Source organism: Physeter macrocephalus, chromosome 18 (assembly GCF_002837175.3).
Source record: "Physeter macrocephalus isolate SW-GA chromosome 18, ASM283717v5, whole genome shotgun sequence".
NCBI lineage: Eukaryota > Metazoa > Chordata > Mammalia > Artiodactyla > Physeteridae > Physeter > Physeter macrocephalus.
In genome coordinates, this window is record NC_041231.1 from 86253699 (window position 1) to 86268530 (window position 14832).

At 42.8% G+C, this 14832-nt stretch overlaps 2 non-coding genes and 1 pseudogene across 2 annotated transcripts; 1 reads left to right on the forward strand and 2 right to left on the reverse strand.

Annotated features, from left to right (window-relative positions):
* Window positions 1-3017: 3017 nt before the first annotated feature.
* LOC112064320 (translation machinery-associated protein 7-like) lies at window positions 3018-3861 on the forward strand (annotated as a pseudogene).
* On the reverse strand, window positions 3094-3175 carry TRNAL-AAG (transfer RNA leucine (anticodon AAG)). The gene has a single exon. It is a non-coding gene; the product is annotated as a tRNA-Leu (tRNA).
* A 5120-nt stretch (window positions 3862-8981) lies between the features above and the next one.
* Window positions 8982-9053, reverse strand: TRNAE-CUC (transfer RNA glutamic acid (anticodon CUC)). Its single transcript has one exon. It is a non-coding gene; the product is annotated as a tRNA-Glu (tRNA).
* Between the last annotated feature and the right edge of the window lie 5779 nt (window positions 9054-14832).

Consider the following 14832-nt stretch of genomic DNA (forward strand, 5'->3'; position numbering starts at 1 on the left):
TCAGAGAGTCATGTTCTTCAGACACCAGTTAACTGGAGGGGGTGGCAAGCCTGACATCCCTCTGTGAAAGTTGAGAAGCCTCTGTACTGAGCCCAAATAGAACACTTTTAGACTTCATCCTCACCAGTCCATCTTCAACATGACCATTGTCTCCCTAAAATATTCCTATAATCTTGACACCTGCTTTTTAAAAAATTTTATTTATTTTTATTGAAGTATAGTTGATTTACAATATTTTGGTTGTTTTAGGTGTACAGCTGCTTTTAAAACTCCCAACTGACTCTCCGTCCTGCAGTTAAGAAATCCCAAATTACTATCTTGAACTCCAGGAATCTTTTGATACTTCCGGGACACTTAAAATGAACATTATGAAAAAAAAACACTGAAGGAGTTTCAGATATTTTACCTGTGGAAAAAGTCATTTAGAAGGGATCCTAAGGTGGAATAGACTCTGCTATACAGTTGTAAGTTTGGTAGACAGGCATAATATAGAAGGAATTCAAAGATCAGATGCATAGTTGAATAATCAAACATGTTAGTGTTTCCTGAAACCCTAAGATTCTTGTAGTTCTAACTGTGAAGTTACCAAAACAAGAGTTGTTGGTTTAGTTATTTCTTAGAAAAATCACCAGATAAAGCTCACTTTTTTAAACCTAATTAATTCTAAATGCAAAGACAAAAATTTCACCATGAACATTGATACCATGAGATTGTTTTCACTTTACCTGTACAGAAGAAGTAAACAATGCCCATTTCACTCAGTTTTTAAAAGGGTGATAAAATACAGATTTCAGAATTAGAACCACAAATGTACAGAAATGTCTTTCTTAGCTCCTGCCCATGGACTGTAGTTCTATGCCCTGGGATAATTGCAGAGTAAGATTAACCCATTGCTCACAAGGTAGTCCTTCAAAAATTTCAAGACAAAAGCTTCTCTTTCCACCAGGTAAAATATCTGAAATTTCTTCATTGCCTTTTCACAATGTTCATTCTAAATGTTCAGGAAATATCATAAGATTCCTGGAGTTCAATTTAGGGTTTCTTACTATGGGATTGAGAGTTAATTGAGAGTTTTTAAAGCTGGTGTCAGGATCATAGCAATAGGAAGACAATGATCATATTGAAGATGGGTTGGTGAGGGTGGAGTCTAGACATCTTGGCCTTTGTTCCATTGGTCTGTTGTCTAGCCCTACACCAATGCAAAACTGCTTAATCACTATAGCTTTAAAGTATCTTGACATCTGGTAGGGTAAGTCCTACTGCTTTGTTATTATTTTTCAAGACTGACTTGGCTATTTTTGTCTAAGACTATACTTCTTCATGGATTGGAAGACTCAGTGTTATAAAGATGTCAGTCCTCCCCAAAATTGATCTATACATTCATTGCAACCTAAGTAAAAATCCCAAGGGTGCGTTTTTATGGTAATTGACAAATTGATTCTAAAATTTATGTTGAAATGCAATATAATTCTTGGCCAAGGCGGGAAGAGTGGGGGTAAGGGATAGTTAGGGAGTTTGGGATTGACATATACACACTGCTATATTTAAAATGGATAACCAACAAGGACCTACTATGTAGCACAGGGAACTCTGCTCAGTATTATGTAACAACCTAAATGGAAAAATGTATTACTGAATCACTTTGCTGTACACCAGAAACCATCACAAGATTGTTAATCAACTATGCTCCAATATAAAATAAAAAGTTTAATTAAAAAAAATATATGTAATTCTTGGCCAAGAATAGCCAAGACTATAAAAGGAAAAATTTTGTCTTTTACAAGTAAGTTTTGGAAAATATTTGTATGCCCTCAGGTCAAGAAAAGATTGCTCAAACAAGACACCAGAAAAAGGTTAATTTTAAGGAAAGTAATCTAATTTTCTGATAAATTCAACTAGATTAAAATGAAGAATTATTTTTTCAAAATCACCATAAGGAAAGTGAAAATACAATTTTCTCATGAAATGAAAAAAGATACTTGGAACAAATATACTTGGCAAATTATTATCTAAAATATTTTATGTTGAATCCCATGAATTGCCAAAGAGGTTGAATAGTGGCAATTTAACATGTTTCAACTTAATATAAACACTCCTATGAGTCAATAAGCAAAAGACAACCCAAAAATAGGCAGAAAGCATGAAGTATTTCACAGAAAACTGAAAAACGATGATGACCAAACACAGAAAAAGTGGCCAATCTCAGTAATTAAGGAGTTTTGACCACAATGATATGCTGTGAGATACCTACTAGGTTGACAAATTCTCTTAAATCGGGAACTTCATTCAAAGTCCTCACATGGAGAACTATTTTTTTTTTTTTTTTGGTAGAGCCTCAACCATATTTGGGCAATAACTTATCTATTACATGAACCCCACTACGCTTTAAGTTCCATGAAGGCAAGGAACTTGGAGCTGGAAGGAGGGAGAGGGGGAGATCGGGCGGAAACAATTTCCAAGCTAAGTCCTGGAGGATGAGAAAGAGACACGAGGATCTGCTCAGAGCAAAGAGAGCGCCCACCCCAAGCCACAGAGGTGTTGGATGCAGCTGAACTCGGAAGCGCCCAGAGGGGCGAAGGCACCTACCGCTGGTGCGATGCGTCCGGCAGCTGCGGGACGAGGCGCTGGCGCTTTCCAGAGCCTCTTCTCAGGTCTGAATAACTAGGGTTCCAAACACAAAGAGCGCTGCAGAGAGGCTGGAGGAAGAACAGTGATTATTTTGAACATAAATTATTCCTTCGGAGGCACTGGCAGGATTAGTATTGAATTACAAGGGCTTTCCCAGGAATCTGACATCTATTTGTGTGTAATAAAGACTGTATGCATAAAAGCACTTTTTGTTCGTGTTACTTGATTGCTGCATCCGCAGGGTCTAGAATTGTGCCTAGAATATACTGGCTGCTCAAATAGATTATTTGAGCGGTTATTTTCGGTTGAGCATTGTTCTAGGGCAGTTATCTATGGCCCCTGGGTAAACAGAAGTCAAAAGAGGGGAAAATAGGCACCGACTTTGTAGTATGTTAGAACAGTCCACATCGGGCGTGAAGAAAGGACGTCTAATACGAAGAAATTTTAAGAAAGAAAAATACACTTTGGCAGCGGTGGGATTCGAACCCACGCCCCCGAAGAGACTGGAGCCTTAATCCAGCGCCTTAGACCGCTCGGCCACGCTACCACTTCCGGCTTGTTTTTTCTTTTCCCGTTTTCCCTAGGAGTGAAAGTCCTCCCCTTCCGACTCCCACACACATTTCCCACCCGGGACTCTTTTCTGGCGTTCTTCCCACTAATACTACCATAGAACTTACGCCTGGTGTTCAGCCACCACCCATCCTGACGCCTGACACCCTGCTTCCCCACAGCTGGGAGTAGGGCGGGAGGAAACCAGGGCATCCGAGACTCCCGCCCCTTTGGGCCGCGGGACCCGGGTGGGTTTCAGGTCCGCCGTGGATGGGGATGTCCAGCCCGAGCCGCGACACAGCTGAGTGAGTCCGGGAGTGGTTTGGGCTCCTCCCGAGGGGACTCTAGGAAAGAAAGGCAACCCGACGAAAGGAGCAGAGAGCACAGTCCTCAGGAGGACCACGGTCTCTGCAGAAGTGCCCCCAGGACCAAAGGCGTTGGGCGGTTCATTTTGAAACGCCAAGATTCGAATCATTTAAAAATATAGTTGCTGTCGGGCCGCGAAGGTGGCAAGAAGAAGCCCCTGAAGCAGCCCAAGAAGCAAGCTAAGGAGGTGGACGAGGAAGATAAGGCACTCAAGCAGAAACAAGAGGGGGAGCAGAAGAAACTCGAGGAGCTAAAAGCGAAGGCCGCGGGGAAAGCCCCCTGGCCACAGGTGGGATTGAGAAGTCTGGCAGAAAGTAAGCTGTTCCTTGTGTCTGAGTCTATGCTGATCCTTAATTCCATTCCTGTTTAAACATCTGGATTCCCTGCCATAACATCTGTTGCCACCTATAGCTAGAATGAAGCGTTGTCTTGGAACGTACTGTACATTTAAAAATAAACTTTTGTAAAAAAAAAAAAAAATCATACAGTGGCTCATCTTGTCTTTAATTCTTCTCAGCCATTTCTGCCTTAGCTATGAGATCTGCATAAGCCCAGCCCAGAATCCTGCCAAAGTGTGTTCTTAAGTCTTTGTTCTAGCCTGAATTCTGTTGCACCTGGAATTAAACCAACTCATTTGAAATGGCAAAATATATATACATAGTTGCTTTCATAATATAATGCAATACATTGATAAAGTTGCTGTCTGCATTTCTCTTCTTAGGGCAGACGGTGGGGCATGGGTCTCCCTGACCTAAAAGTTTTGGCTCAGACAAGGGTGTCATAAAACAAGAACACATTGTGCAGATTATGTCAAAAATAATATCTTGAGAGAGAAAGTTAGCTAACGCTGGAGTTTGTTTGTTTTGGCATTCATCTCCAAGAAAGTCAATGCTGATAGTGTATTTACCCACTATTCCAATGAAAACTAGGCTTTCTTACAAATTCCTATACTAGAGTTGCTCATATGGAGTTTATTGCATAATGCATGGGTGTTCGTTTCCTGTGCCTACTGTAACAAATTAGCACAAACTGTGTGACTTAAAACAACAGAAATTTATTCTCTCACAATTCTGGAGGCCAGAAGTCCAATCTGTATCACCTCCCAAATCAAGGTGTCCTCAGAGCCAAACTTCCTCTGGAGACTCTAGGGGAAAATCCGGTTCCTTGACTCTTTCAACTTCAGGTGGCTGCTGGCATTCCTTGGTTTGTGGCCACATCTCTCCAATCTTCAAAGTAGGCATCTACGAATCTCTCTCTCTGCTTTGTCTTCAATGGCCTTCTCTTTCTAAGAAAATAAAAAGTAAAAAATTGATTTAGTAGTATCTCATTATCCTTAGCTGCAATACTTTAGCAATTACCAGTGTTATTTCCTAAGGAGATTGCCTTAGGAAGATCACTAAGAAAAAGGATTCTCAAGAGAGTAGAAGCAACATAGTTACCCCTACGCTTGCTAAAGCCTCACTTTCCCCAGTTTCTCTATATATCCCAAGCTAGGAGCCTCTTTTCTCACCTGCTGTGTCATTCTGAGCCCTCTCCCTGGTTCTCTCTCTCAGTCCCTCACGACAGCAGTAGTCTCCTCCCCACTATGAGGATTATGTACTCCCACCAGTTCTGGATCTCTGAGGGCAAGATGGACAGAGTTTGATGGAAACTGACCACTTTGTGACAACTTTAACCCTCAGAGACACAGAATGGTACCCTCCCGCTAGGTGCTAAATGGTTCAATGCTTCATTCGCGTCATCTTGATCCATCGAAGGCATCAATTCAGAGACCAGTTTTCTCTTTCTAGTGCTCACATTCCTACACGATAAACCAAGAGGGGGGAAACAGAAACATGAAGAAATAAATTGAGATAAAGTGACTATATCAAGGAGTGGGCATCAGGAGTCCACTCATTCATTCAACAAGTATTGACCAAGTGCCTACTGGGTACCTGGGCACTAAGCTGTGCACTGGGTATTCAGCAGAAACACTTGACCATTGCTGTCCTCACCCTCAGAGCTACCAGGGAAGGCAAACATTCATCTAGTTATTACCACTCAGTGTTGTGAATGAAGGAGGGCAGGGTTCACGTTTGGTTGAAGGAGCTAACTTAGTGTAGTTCTGGAAAGGCCTGCTTGGAGGAATTTACGAATACGCGGGGGAATGCGGTGGAGATGGGGGCTGGAGTGAGACAAGCTTGGCGAGAAGCGTAACAAGGAAAAGTTTGGGTGGAGAGGGGCTGGGGTCGGGATTGCACCTGCAACCCGTTCCCCACCCCACAGGCCCGCTTCCGGAGGGAAGACACAGATTCCTGAAGGAGCCAGGGATGAAAAGTGGAAGAGAGGAGAAAGAGGAGAAGGAGAATGAAAAGAAGAGGAGGGATTCTCCCAAAGCCCCCACGGTCCGGTCCGGGTGATGGTGGGGAGGCCCCCGTCAGCTGCCGCTACCTGACCGTTTCCGGATCTATGATTCTAACATTCCGAGAAATAATGAGCCCAACCGTGCTCCTCAGGAGACAGTCCCTGCAAGGACTAAAGGCCTACCCCACACAGAACAAAGAATTTAAACGGTATACAAATATATCCCTCTTCCTGGTCCCTGGAGAGGCACTTTCTAGTACCCTCTATCCAACTGTCGGCTCAGTGTGTACTCTCTAGGAAGCGAGGAGGACTGCCTCTCTCGCTGGTTCCAGTTCAGTCTTGGGGAACCCACAGCTTCAGTCCGACAGTTGGGTAGGCCGGGCGTCAGAGTGAGATTTGGAACCACCCTCACAGGTTCCTGGAAGTCGAACAGGGAACTCTGATGATCTTCTCTTTAGAGACTAAATTGATTGTAAAGCATTTAAAATTAGTTCCTCAGGACCGACCAACTTGAGAAAATTTCTGGGAAGAAACTATGCACCTTTAGGAGGTGGATTTGCAGTAATTGCCATCGGAACATATACAGAAGTGTAATTCTAGCTTCACTGGGTATGGCCAGAAAGCTTGACATTGAAAACGTATGCCATCCCATCAGTAGCAGAGATTTTCCAAATTTTAGTTCAGAATTCAAAGAGTTCGGATTTCAAAGTCCTGAACGATCCAGGAGCTTTCACAATTCCGCGCTTTGCTTCCCCTTATCCCTTGTCCTGGAATGCCGGTCTCCTCATTCCCTCATAGAAATCTTGCTCATTCTTCAAAGCCCACTTCAAATAAGTCAGTTCTCCACCCTGCCTCCGAATCTCTCTCTGTCTCTCTGTCTCTGTCTCTGTCTCTCTTTCACACACACACACACACACACACACACACACACACACCCCACCGTGATTTTCCACACTTTTTTTTCTTAGCAGATTACTCTTTCTGCCCAATGGAAAACTTGTTCACAATATCTGTCCCCTCCACTCATCCTAAGCACCACAAATGTAATAAAAATAATAATAACAATAAAATCATAGGGATTAGGATAATAGTATGGCTGAGCACTTTTTGCGCATTACTCCCCATAGCAAATCTATGCAGTAGATTTTTTATTCCCTTTTTACAGATGGGAAAACTGGGGTTTAGAGATGTTAATTGAGAGATAGGAGCATGTCTTGCTCATTTTTCATCTTCCATAGGGACTAGTGTAGTGCAAACCTACCTTGGCCCTTAAGATTGATTTACTGACCCCCAACTGTTGTCCTTTTTCTTATAGTCATTCAAGTTCTCCCTCCTTCCTCTTGTACTTACGTGGGTTTTGGTTTTGTTATATTTTTGCCATTTTCTGTCTGAGCTGACAAGTAATTAGGTAGCAGTCTCATGAGCACAGAACCTACTGTGCTAAAATACAGCTTAGAGATTTCCCCCCCCCCATGGAGAATAAGTAATAGCTCATAACAGAAGAATAAAAAAAGAAGTCACATCACTTTCGAAGAAGAGTCCTTTGTCTCCAATCCAATTAGGTTTATGTAGGAAAGTTTTAAAATTTAGAAAACCATTAAACACATTCAGGGGTTCTACCCAGACTCCTCCCTAAAAACAGACATATAAAAAATATGAAGCAAAGGATTCTTGCTGCATATAGAGGAGACAAAATATGACATCATTGAAAGAGGATGTTGTTCAGGAGTGATTGCCATCAGCCCTATAGGGTTGATTTCCTGTGAAACACTAAGCAGAAAGAAACAGAACAGCTTCAGTATATACAGAAATTTGACAAACTATACTACTTTTATACTTATGGCAAAACAAAATTTCTTAGACAAATTGATCCTACATAGGCGTCAAAGTGTATTAACTCAAGGAGAGTATTGGCAAGATGACAAAGGAGTGTCCCATCTCAAAGAGGTTTTGGAATTTGTGAATTTATATATGGGGGTTGGGGGAGAGCAGGGAATGTGCAATTAGTTAGAAAAAGAGTATTACTGCTTCATTTAACATGATCATAAAAACATCGTGTCCCCATCTGTTGGTCGAGTAAGATCAGGGTCACCATGATCTTTGTTTGGAAGCTTGTGGAGAGTTCATATGTGCATTGAACTTTTATAAGAAATGAGAAGGAAATAATAAGCAATACTTCTGTGGCTGCTATTTAGACAAACTAAGTAACAAAGATTCGTGCCCCAATACTGTCAGACAGGAGCGAATTAGCACAAAGGCATCAAACCTTGTCAAAAGTCAGAAGGATAACAGAATCTGCTTTTTCTCAAGTAGCTGTCAGTAAATTTCTCAGGTGCCCATTCAGAGATGCTGAATACATCGTTTGCCTGTTTCTTAGTTTTTTGACAGCAGTTTTCCTTTAATAATATGGCCTTCCCCTATTTCCTCTCTTAGGAAACCCCAGACAAATTGTAAATTCATAGCGGAAAACAGGTGGAGGCGCTGGAGAGATCAGGCAGTCCGGAGACGGCTTTGATCCAAGATTAAGTTACCGTGTCAGTATTTCTAGGCCGATCCCCCTTCTCCCAGCTGGATCAGTGAAACTAGAAAACGCGCTGGAGAGAGTGAGTTTCACAATTCCAGCCGCTCTCGGGAATTCAGAAACTAGCCCACAACCAGCCAAGGCAAACTTCCAGGAAATAACTTCCCGATTTCTTCCCTCTCATCTTCATTCGTTACTCTCTTTACAAAGTGTTATACTAATCTCAACCAACTCCCAAAGCTAATCAGTTGACTCCAAAATTTCCTGCTCACTGGACCATCCAACTGAATAAATTAAAATTTTGAAGCATTCAGGATAGTGGCGAGCTTTTTGGTCTATGTCATGTAACGTGCTCATTAACAAAATTTTGTAAATAACTGAAATTTACATTTGTGATTTTGCGGTTGGAATATCAAAAACGTTGCAGAGTTTCTAGGCAGAAAATGCCTCATATGAAAATTAAAAGTTAACATGTATACACTTCAACTTTTAGTATACAGTTGAACTTTTAGTCTTATTTACAAGTTTCCTCCTTGGTTTCGCGAAAGCGGAGTAGGTGAGGAAAAATGATCATTTCCCTGACCGGGAATCGAACCCGGGCCGCGGCGGTGAGAGCGCCGAATCCTAACCACTAGACCACCAGGGAAGGTGACGAATACGTCTCAACATGAGCCTACAATGCTAATGCGCCATACGTACAAATGCGGCACTCCTTTTCTGAATATTCAATAAGGCAATGCAAGATCACATTCGTTTTATACATGAACCTCCTATTCCGCACCAACCAATAAAATCTGGACAAGGGAAAGATGTGGCAACGCCCAAGAAGGAGTAATCAGGGCCACGTAGCTGCATAGAGTCTCCTTCCCTGCTCCAGACGTGTGGATTTACTCAGGAATAAATTGTAGATTTCACTAAGTCGTTACGGCAGTTCTTATGACATTAATTTGTAACTATCTTCTTATCTTTCTCCTCATAAATTGGTGAGCCATTCGAAGGTGCAAACCGTTTTTAAATTCATCTTTGGTTTCCTCAAAGTGTTTATGATGATGTTTATCAAATTATTTATATTTAGTGAATAAAAAGACAGAGGATAAAGTCATAAGATATTATTTGAAAGTGCTGTGGGCGGGGCCGACATAGGTCAATTGGGAGAGTGATCGACTGAAAACGTGAAGGTCCTTGGTTCGATCCCGGGGTGTTCAGCGTGTATCTTTTCGGAGCTACATTAAAGTGCTGAGTGAACAGACTGCAAACAAGAACATACAGAAACACTGAGCAACTGTTTTTCTCAAATTCATAAAGGAAGACACAGAGGGTTGTGCAATAAAACGATTCTTTCAGTCAGAGTAGCCTAGGGATGGGCTTCTACATCTCACAAAATGAAAGAGGTAGATCCAAACGTGCAGACGGAAAACCACTTTCCCTTCTTCTTTGTAATATTTAGTGTGTATCTTCTTTCTTGGTTCGGGCTCTGTTCCACTTATGCTATGTTCCTCTTTCTTCAAACCTATCCCTTCTTCATTCCCATGGAATTATTCCAACAACCGTAAGCCAAAGTCGAGACCCCAAAGTACTCCTCTTTCTCCTGTTCATTTCTACTTCATGATCCCCCTTTCCCCCTAATCTTATTCTCTGCCAGTTTCTAATGCAAAGGAGACAGGTCATCCAGATAGATATGTAAAAGAGAAGTTTAATATGAGGAATACCAACTGCATTTTATTCTCGACGTCATGTTCCTTCAATAAATATTTATTAAGTGGACTCCTATGCAACTCTGAAGAGAAAGAGAGAGGCAAGGCAGGAGAACTGAAGGAAATGTTCCTGGAAAATGAAGTCATCTGAGTTGAATTGAAGAGGTGGCTCCTGGCTGGAAGGGCAGTGGTGGGGTGGCGTGCGGGGGGGCGTGGTAAACTGAGCCTGAGCCTCAAAGGAGAGAAGAGTCATGATATTCCTGTAGCTCCCTTTTTCCCTACCTCCTAATTTGGTAGTTCTTCACATATCCCAACCTCTTCCTTCCTACTCAGCGGAAAATGTTCCCTCATTTCCAAGGCTAATAGATATGCCATCTGAGCTTTTGACCCTTCTCCAATTCCATTCTGCCTTCGTGTCTTTGATCTCTCTCCCTCTTACCTGCGTCTCTTCAAACTACAGAATGCCTGCATGTCCATCTTCAGACAACAAAAAAGAGAACACATGCCCTCCTTTCTGGCCCTCGTGCTTCTTCCCCAGAATCTTTCCTTTCAACCACCACCAAACTTGTTACAGGAAGAGTATTTGCCTCCACTTCCTTGCCTCATCAGTTGCTTGTCAGCTGAGGTCTGCCTTCCAAACCTAGGAAACCATTACCATCAACTTCCCAAGTTTCTAATGCTTTGTCTCTTTTTTTGGCCCTAAACTTAATTCTGTGCAGGACACAAACTATTGACAACTCATCCTTCATGAATCAGTCTTCCTTGGACCTTTTCTTCTCTGTACTCTCCAGCTGTTCTGTTTCCATCTTCCCTCTCCCCCACTGCTAAGGACTCTTTAGAAATGGCTGCGTCTTAGTGTCCTGACCTCTGTCTTTTTTTAATTCAATTTTAAAATTATACATAATTGTAGATTCACCTGCAATTATAAGAAATAATACAGAAATATCTCATGTACCCTTTACTGAGTTGCCCCCAATGGTGACATCTTGCAAAACTATAATGCAATATCAGGAGCAGGGTATTGATATTGATAAAGTCAAGATACAGAACATTTCCATCACCACTAGGATCCTCATGTTGCCCTTTTATAGTCACACCCACTTTCCTTCTGCCCTCCCAACATCTGGCCACCACTAATCTGTTGTCCATTTCTATAATTTTGTAATTTCAACAATGTTATATAAATGGAAACATATAGTATGTAATCTATTGGGATTGGCTTTTTGCACTCACTGTAATTCTTTGGAAATTCATCCAGGTTGTTGAGTGCTTCAATAGTTCATTCCTTTTTATTGCTGAGTACTATTCTGTGGTATGAATTTACCACAGTTTGAACATTCCCCATTAAAGGACACTTGGGTTGTTTCCAGCTTTTTACTATTATGAGTAAATCTGCTATAAATATTTGAGGATAGGTTTTTGTGTAAACATCAGTCTTCATTTCTCTGGGTTAAATGTCCAGGAGTGTAACTTCTGGGTGGCATGGTACTTGCATGTTTAGTTTTTAAAGAAACTGCCAAAGTGTTTCCCAGAGTGGCTGCACCATTTTACATTCCCACCAGCAATGTATATAGCCTCATCAACACTTGGCATTGTTACTAATTTTAGTTTAGCCATTCTGATAGGTATACAGTGACATCTCATTGTGGTTGTAATTTGCATTTCCTCAGTGGCTAATGATGTTGAAAACCTTTTCATGAGCTTATTTGCCATCCATATATCTGCTTTGGTGAAATGTCTCTTTAAGTCTTTTGTCCAATCCAGGAAGAACGTTTGTGTACAGGTTTTTGAGTGAGAAGTTCCTGAAAAAACTTGGAAGTTCAGACCTGTGGCAAATCTGTCTTGGATTATACAATTGTCGTGCAATGCAATATAATGCAGCAGTATTTACAAAATGCAGCACAGCCTTACTGTTTTGGGAAAGGCTGATTGCAGGGTGGAGAAATCCCCAGGATAATAAGTCACGAAGAAGAGCTTCTTCCATTGTGGACTGACTATACCACCCTTCCCCTGTGTGCAAAACCTAAAGATAAAGTATAGAGTAGTGTTAAAAAAATAAAAAAGACAGGCCCCAAATGGAGTCATTTATGCTAAGCCTCATTGTCACCAAACCTAGATCTAACTACGGCCTCTGCCCCCTAGAAATGTAATCTGAAACCATTCAATCAGCAGCACTACTAGTTAGGTTATCTGCCTGATAGACTCCTGCCATCCCCTGAAGGAAAGTAATCTAGCAATAGCCAACCAGCTTTTTTGCCTAGTATAACTTCTTTGTTCCTGCTCCCTTCTGCCTGCTAAAGTCTTTCATTTTGTACAGCTCCTCGGAGCTCCTTCCTACCTGCTAGATTGGATGCTGCTCTATTGGAATCGATTTTTGCTCAAGTAAAATCTTGGAAATTTTAATATGCCTCAGTTTATCTTTTAACAGTAGTATGTACGCCGCCCCGTGTACTCCGTGAAGTTAGGTGGTCTGCTGTGTGCAAAAATAATGCTGGGGAAAAACGATTCTGGGAAGATTAAACAAAAGAGACCGGGTCTCGTCGGATGTCCGGGCAGAACTGCAGGCACTGCTCGCAGGCGCGGTCCCACCGCCGCCCAGCACGGGGAGTTTGACCTGCTCCGTGTCCGGCCTGGGCCGGGTCCCCCCCTCCTTAGACAACCTGGTACCCCCGGGCTCCCCCGGGAGCCCCATGTTGGTGCCAGGCCCGGTACGGACGCCCGCTCTACACAGCGCGGTAGTCCCGAACCCCCGGGCACCCACGATCCGCCGACCTCAGCCTCCCGGGAAGCTGGGATTACAGGCGCGCGCCACCGTGCCCGGCGCGGGGAGATGCGGCGCCGCGGGCCTGGAGGCTGCGGCCGGCGGCCCTACAGCGCTGCGCGGCGCGACCCGCGCGGCGACTCCCCTGTGCCCAGCCCACCACCCACTCTAGATTGCTAGAAGGGGCTGATAGAACCGAGCTCAGGAGACGCAGAAAGCCCTGGCAGAGATGTGAATAAGCTCGGTTTATCGTGTTGTCCTCGGAATCTTTGCAAAAAGGTCTGTTTAAAAAATGGCCGTAAATTTAATAAAGGAAAGGGTGAAGGACTGTATTGAGGGTTGTGTTCTTCGCAAACTTCAGTGTGCATACAAAATCACGGGGGGGCGGTCTCGCTAAAATGCAGGTTCTAATGCTGTAGGTCTGGGGTGAGGTCTGAGAGTCTGCATTTCTAAGAAACTACCAGGTTAAGCCAATCAGCGGTCCGTGCTGCAAGTGACAAGGCTGTTGACGCTTTGGAACCAGACGTCTACACATTTTCATTTATTTTATTTAACAGTGGCAGCGTTATGATATTAGAACATTAAAGAGAAAAATAAAGAGATACCCACAGTTCCGCCTTCCCAACTGATTATGGGCATTTCCCTTCTTCCTTTTTAGTTCCCGCCGTCATGCATACATAATTTTGTGCATGGTTGAAACCAGGATATTTGTACAATGGCATGTTGGGTGCATTTTCTTTTTGTGGTAAGTAATAAGTATATGCAGAGAATTGTTCAATTACTACTCTGTCAGCCAACATTTACTGAAACCCTTCTTTGGGCCATCTATACTAGGTCCATCTGGGGAATCGGAGAGTACAAAATGCACTCTTCTGAGGAGCTTATGGCCTGATTTTTTAAAAATACAGACAAGTAAATCAGTGAGAATTAAGACACACTCGTATTCTTCCATAGATGTAAGGGCAGGATGTTGTGTAGAGAAAATCATCAGTACGGGCACCTAACCTAAGATGGGGATGGTTTACTGGAGAAGATGATAGCGGAAATGTGTCTTAAAGATGAGCTATAATTAGGCAGGTAAGGAAGATGTGATTGTTGTGATTTATAATAAATATTATTTGGTCTTCCTCACACTTCTGGCACACAGTGCCTAAAACCCTTAGACTTTCCTAATTGTTGAGATCCCTAAAGGTGTCTTTTGTTATGTCAATGAGGAGACTTTGGGGAAGACCCAGAGGTCTCCTAAGGATGGGCACAGGTTGCCAGGGGAACTAACCATGTGATTGGAGGGCTGAAATTTGCAGTCCCACCTCCTACCTCCTGGGAGGGGAGAAGAGCTGGAAATTAAATTAAATTACCGATGGCCTACGTTTAATGAATTGTGCCTATACAATGAAGCCTCCATAAAACCCAAAAAGGACAGGGTTTGAAGAGTTTCTGGGCTGGTGAACACTTGGAGATGTGGGGACAGTGACCAGCTCAGAGAAGGCATGGAAATTCCATCCCCCCTTTACCCATACCTTGCCTTTTGCATCTCTTCCATCTAGCTGTTCCTGAGTGATAGCCTCTTACAATAAACCAGTAATCTAGTACATAAAATGTTTCTCTGAGTTCTGTGAGCTGCTCTAACAAATTAATTGAACACAAAGAGGTGAGTCTGTGAAAATTCCCATCTCTAGTCAGTCGGTCAGATGCACAGCTGACAACCTGGACTCATGTTTGGCATCTGTGGGCAGTCTTGTGGAGCTGAGCCCTTAAGTGGTAAAATCTGATGCTACCTCTGGGTAGGTAGTGTCAGAACTCAGTTGAACTGTAGGACACCCAGCTGCTGTAAAGAATTGCTTGGTGGTGTGGGGGAAATCCCACATGTTGGAATTGTGTCAGCTTTATAGGGCATGGGAAGATTCTCTCCATGAAGCATCAACAGGTGCAAAGCTGTGAAAATCCCTAGTCCCTAGTTCCATTAGACC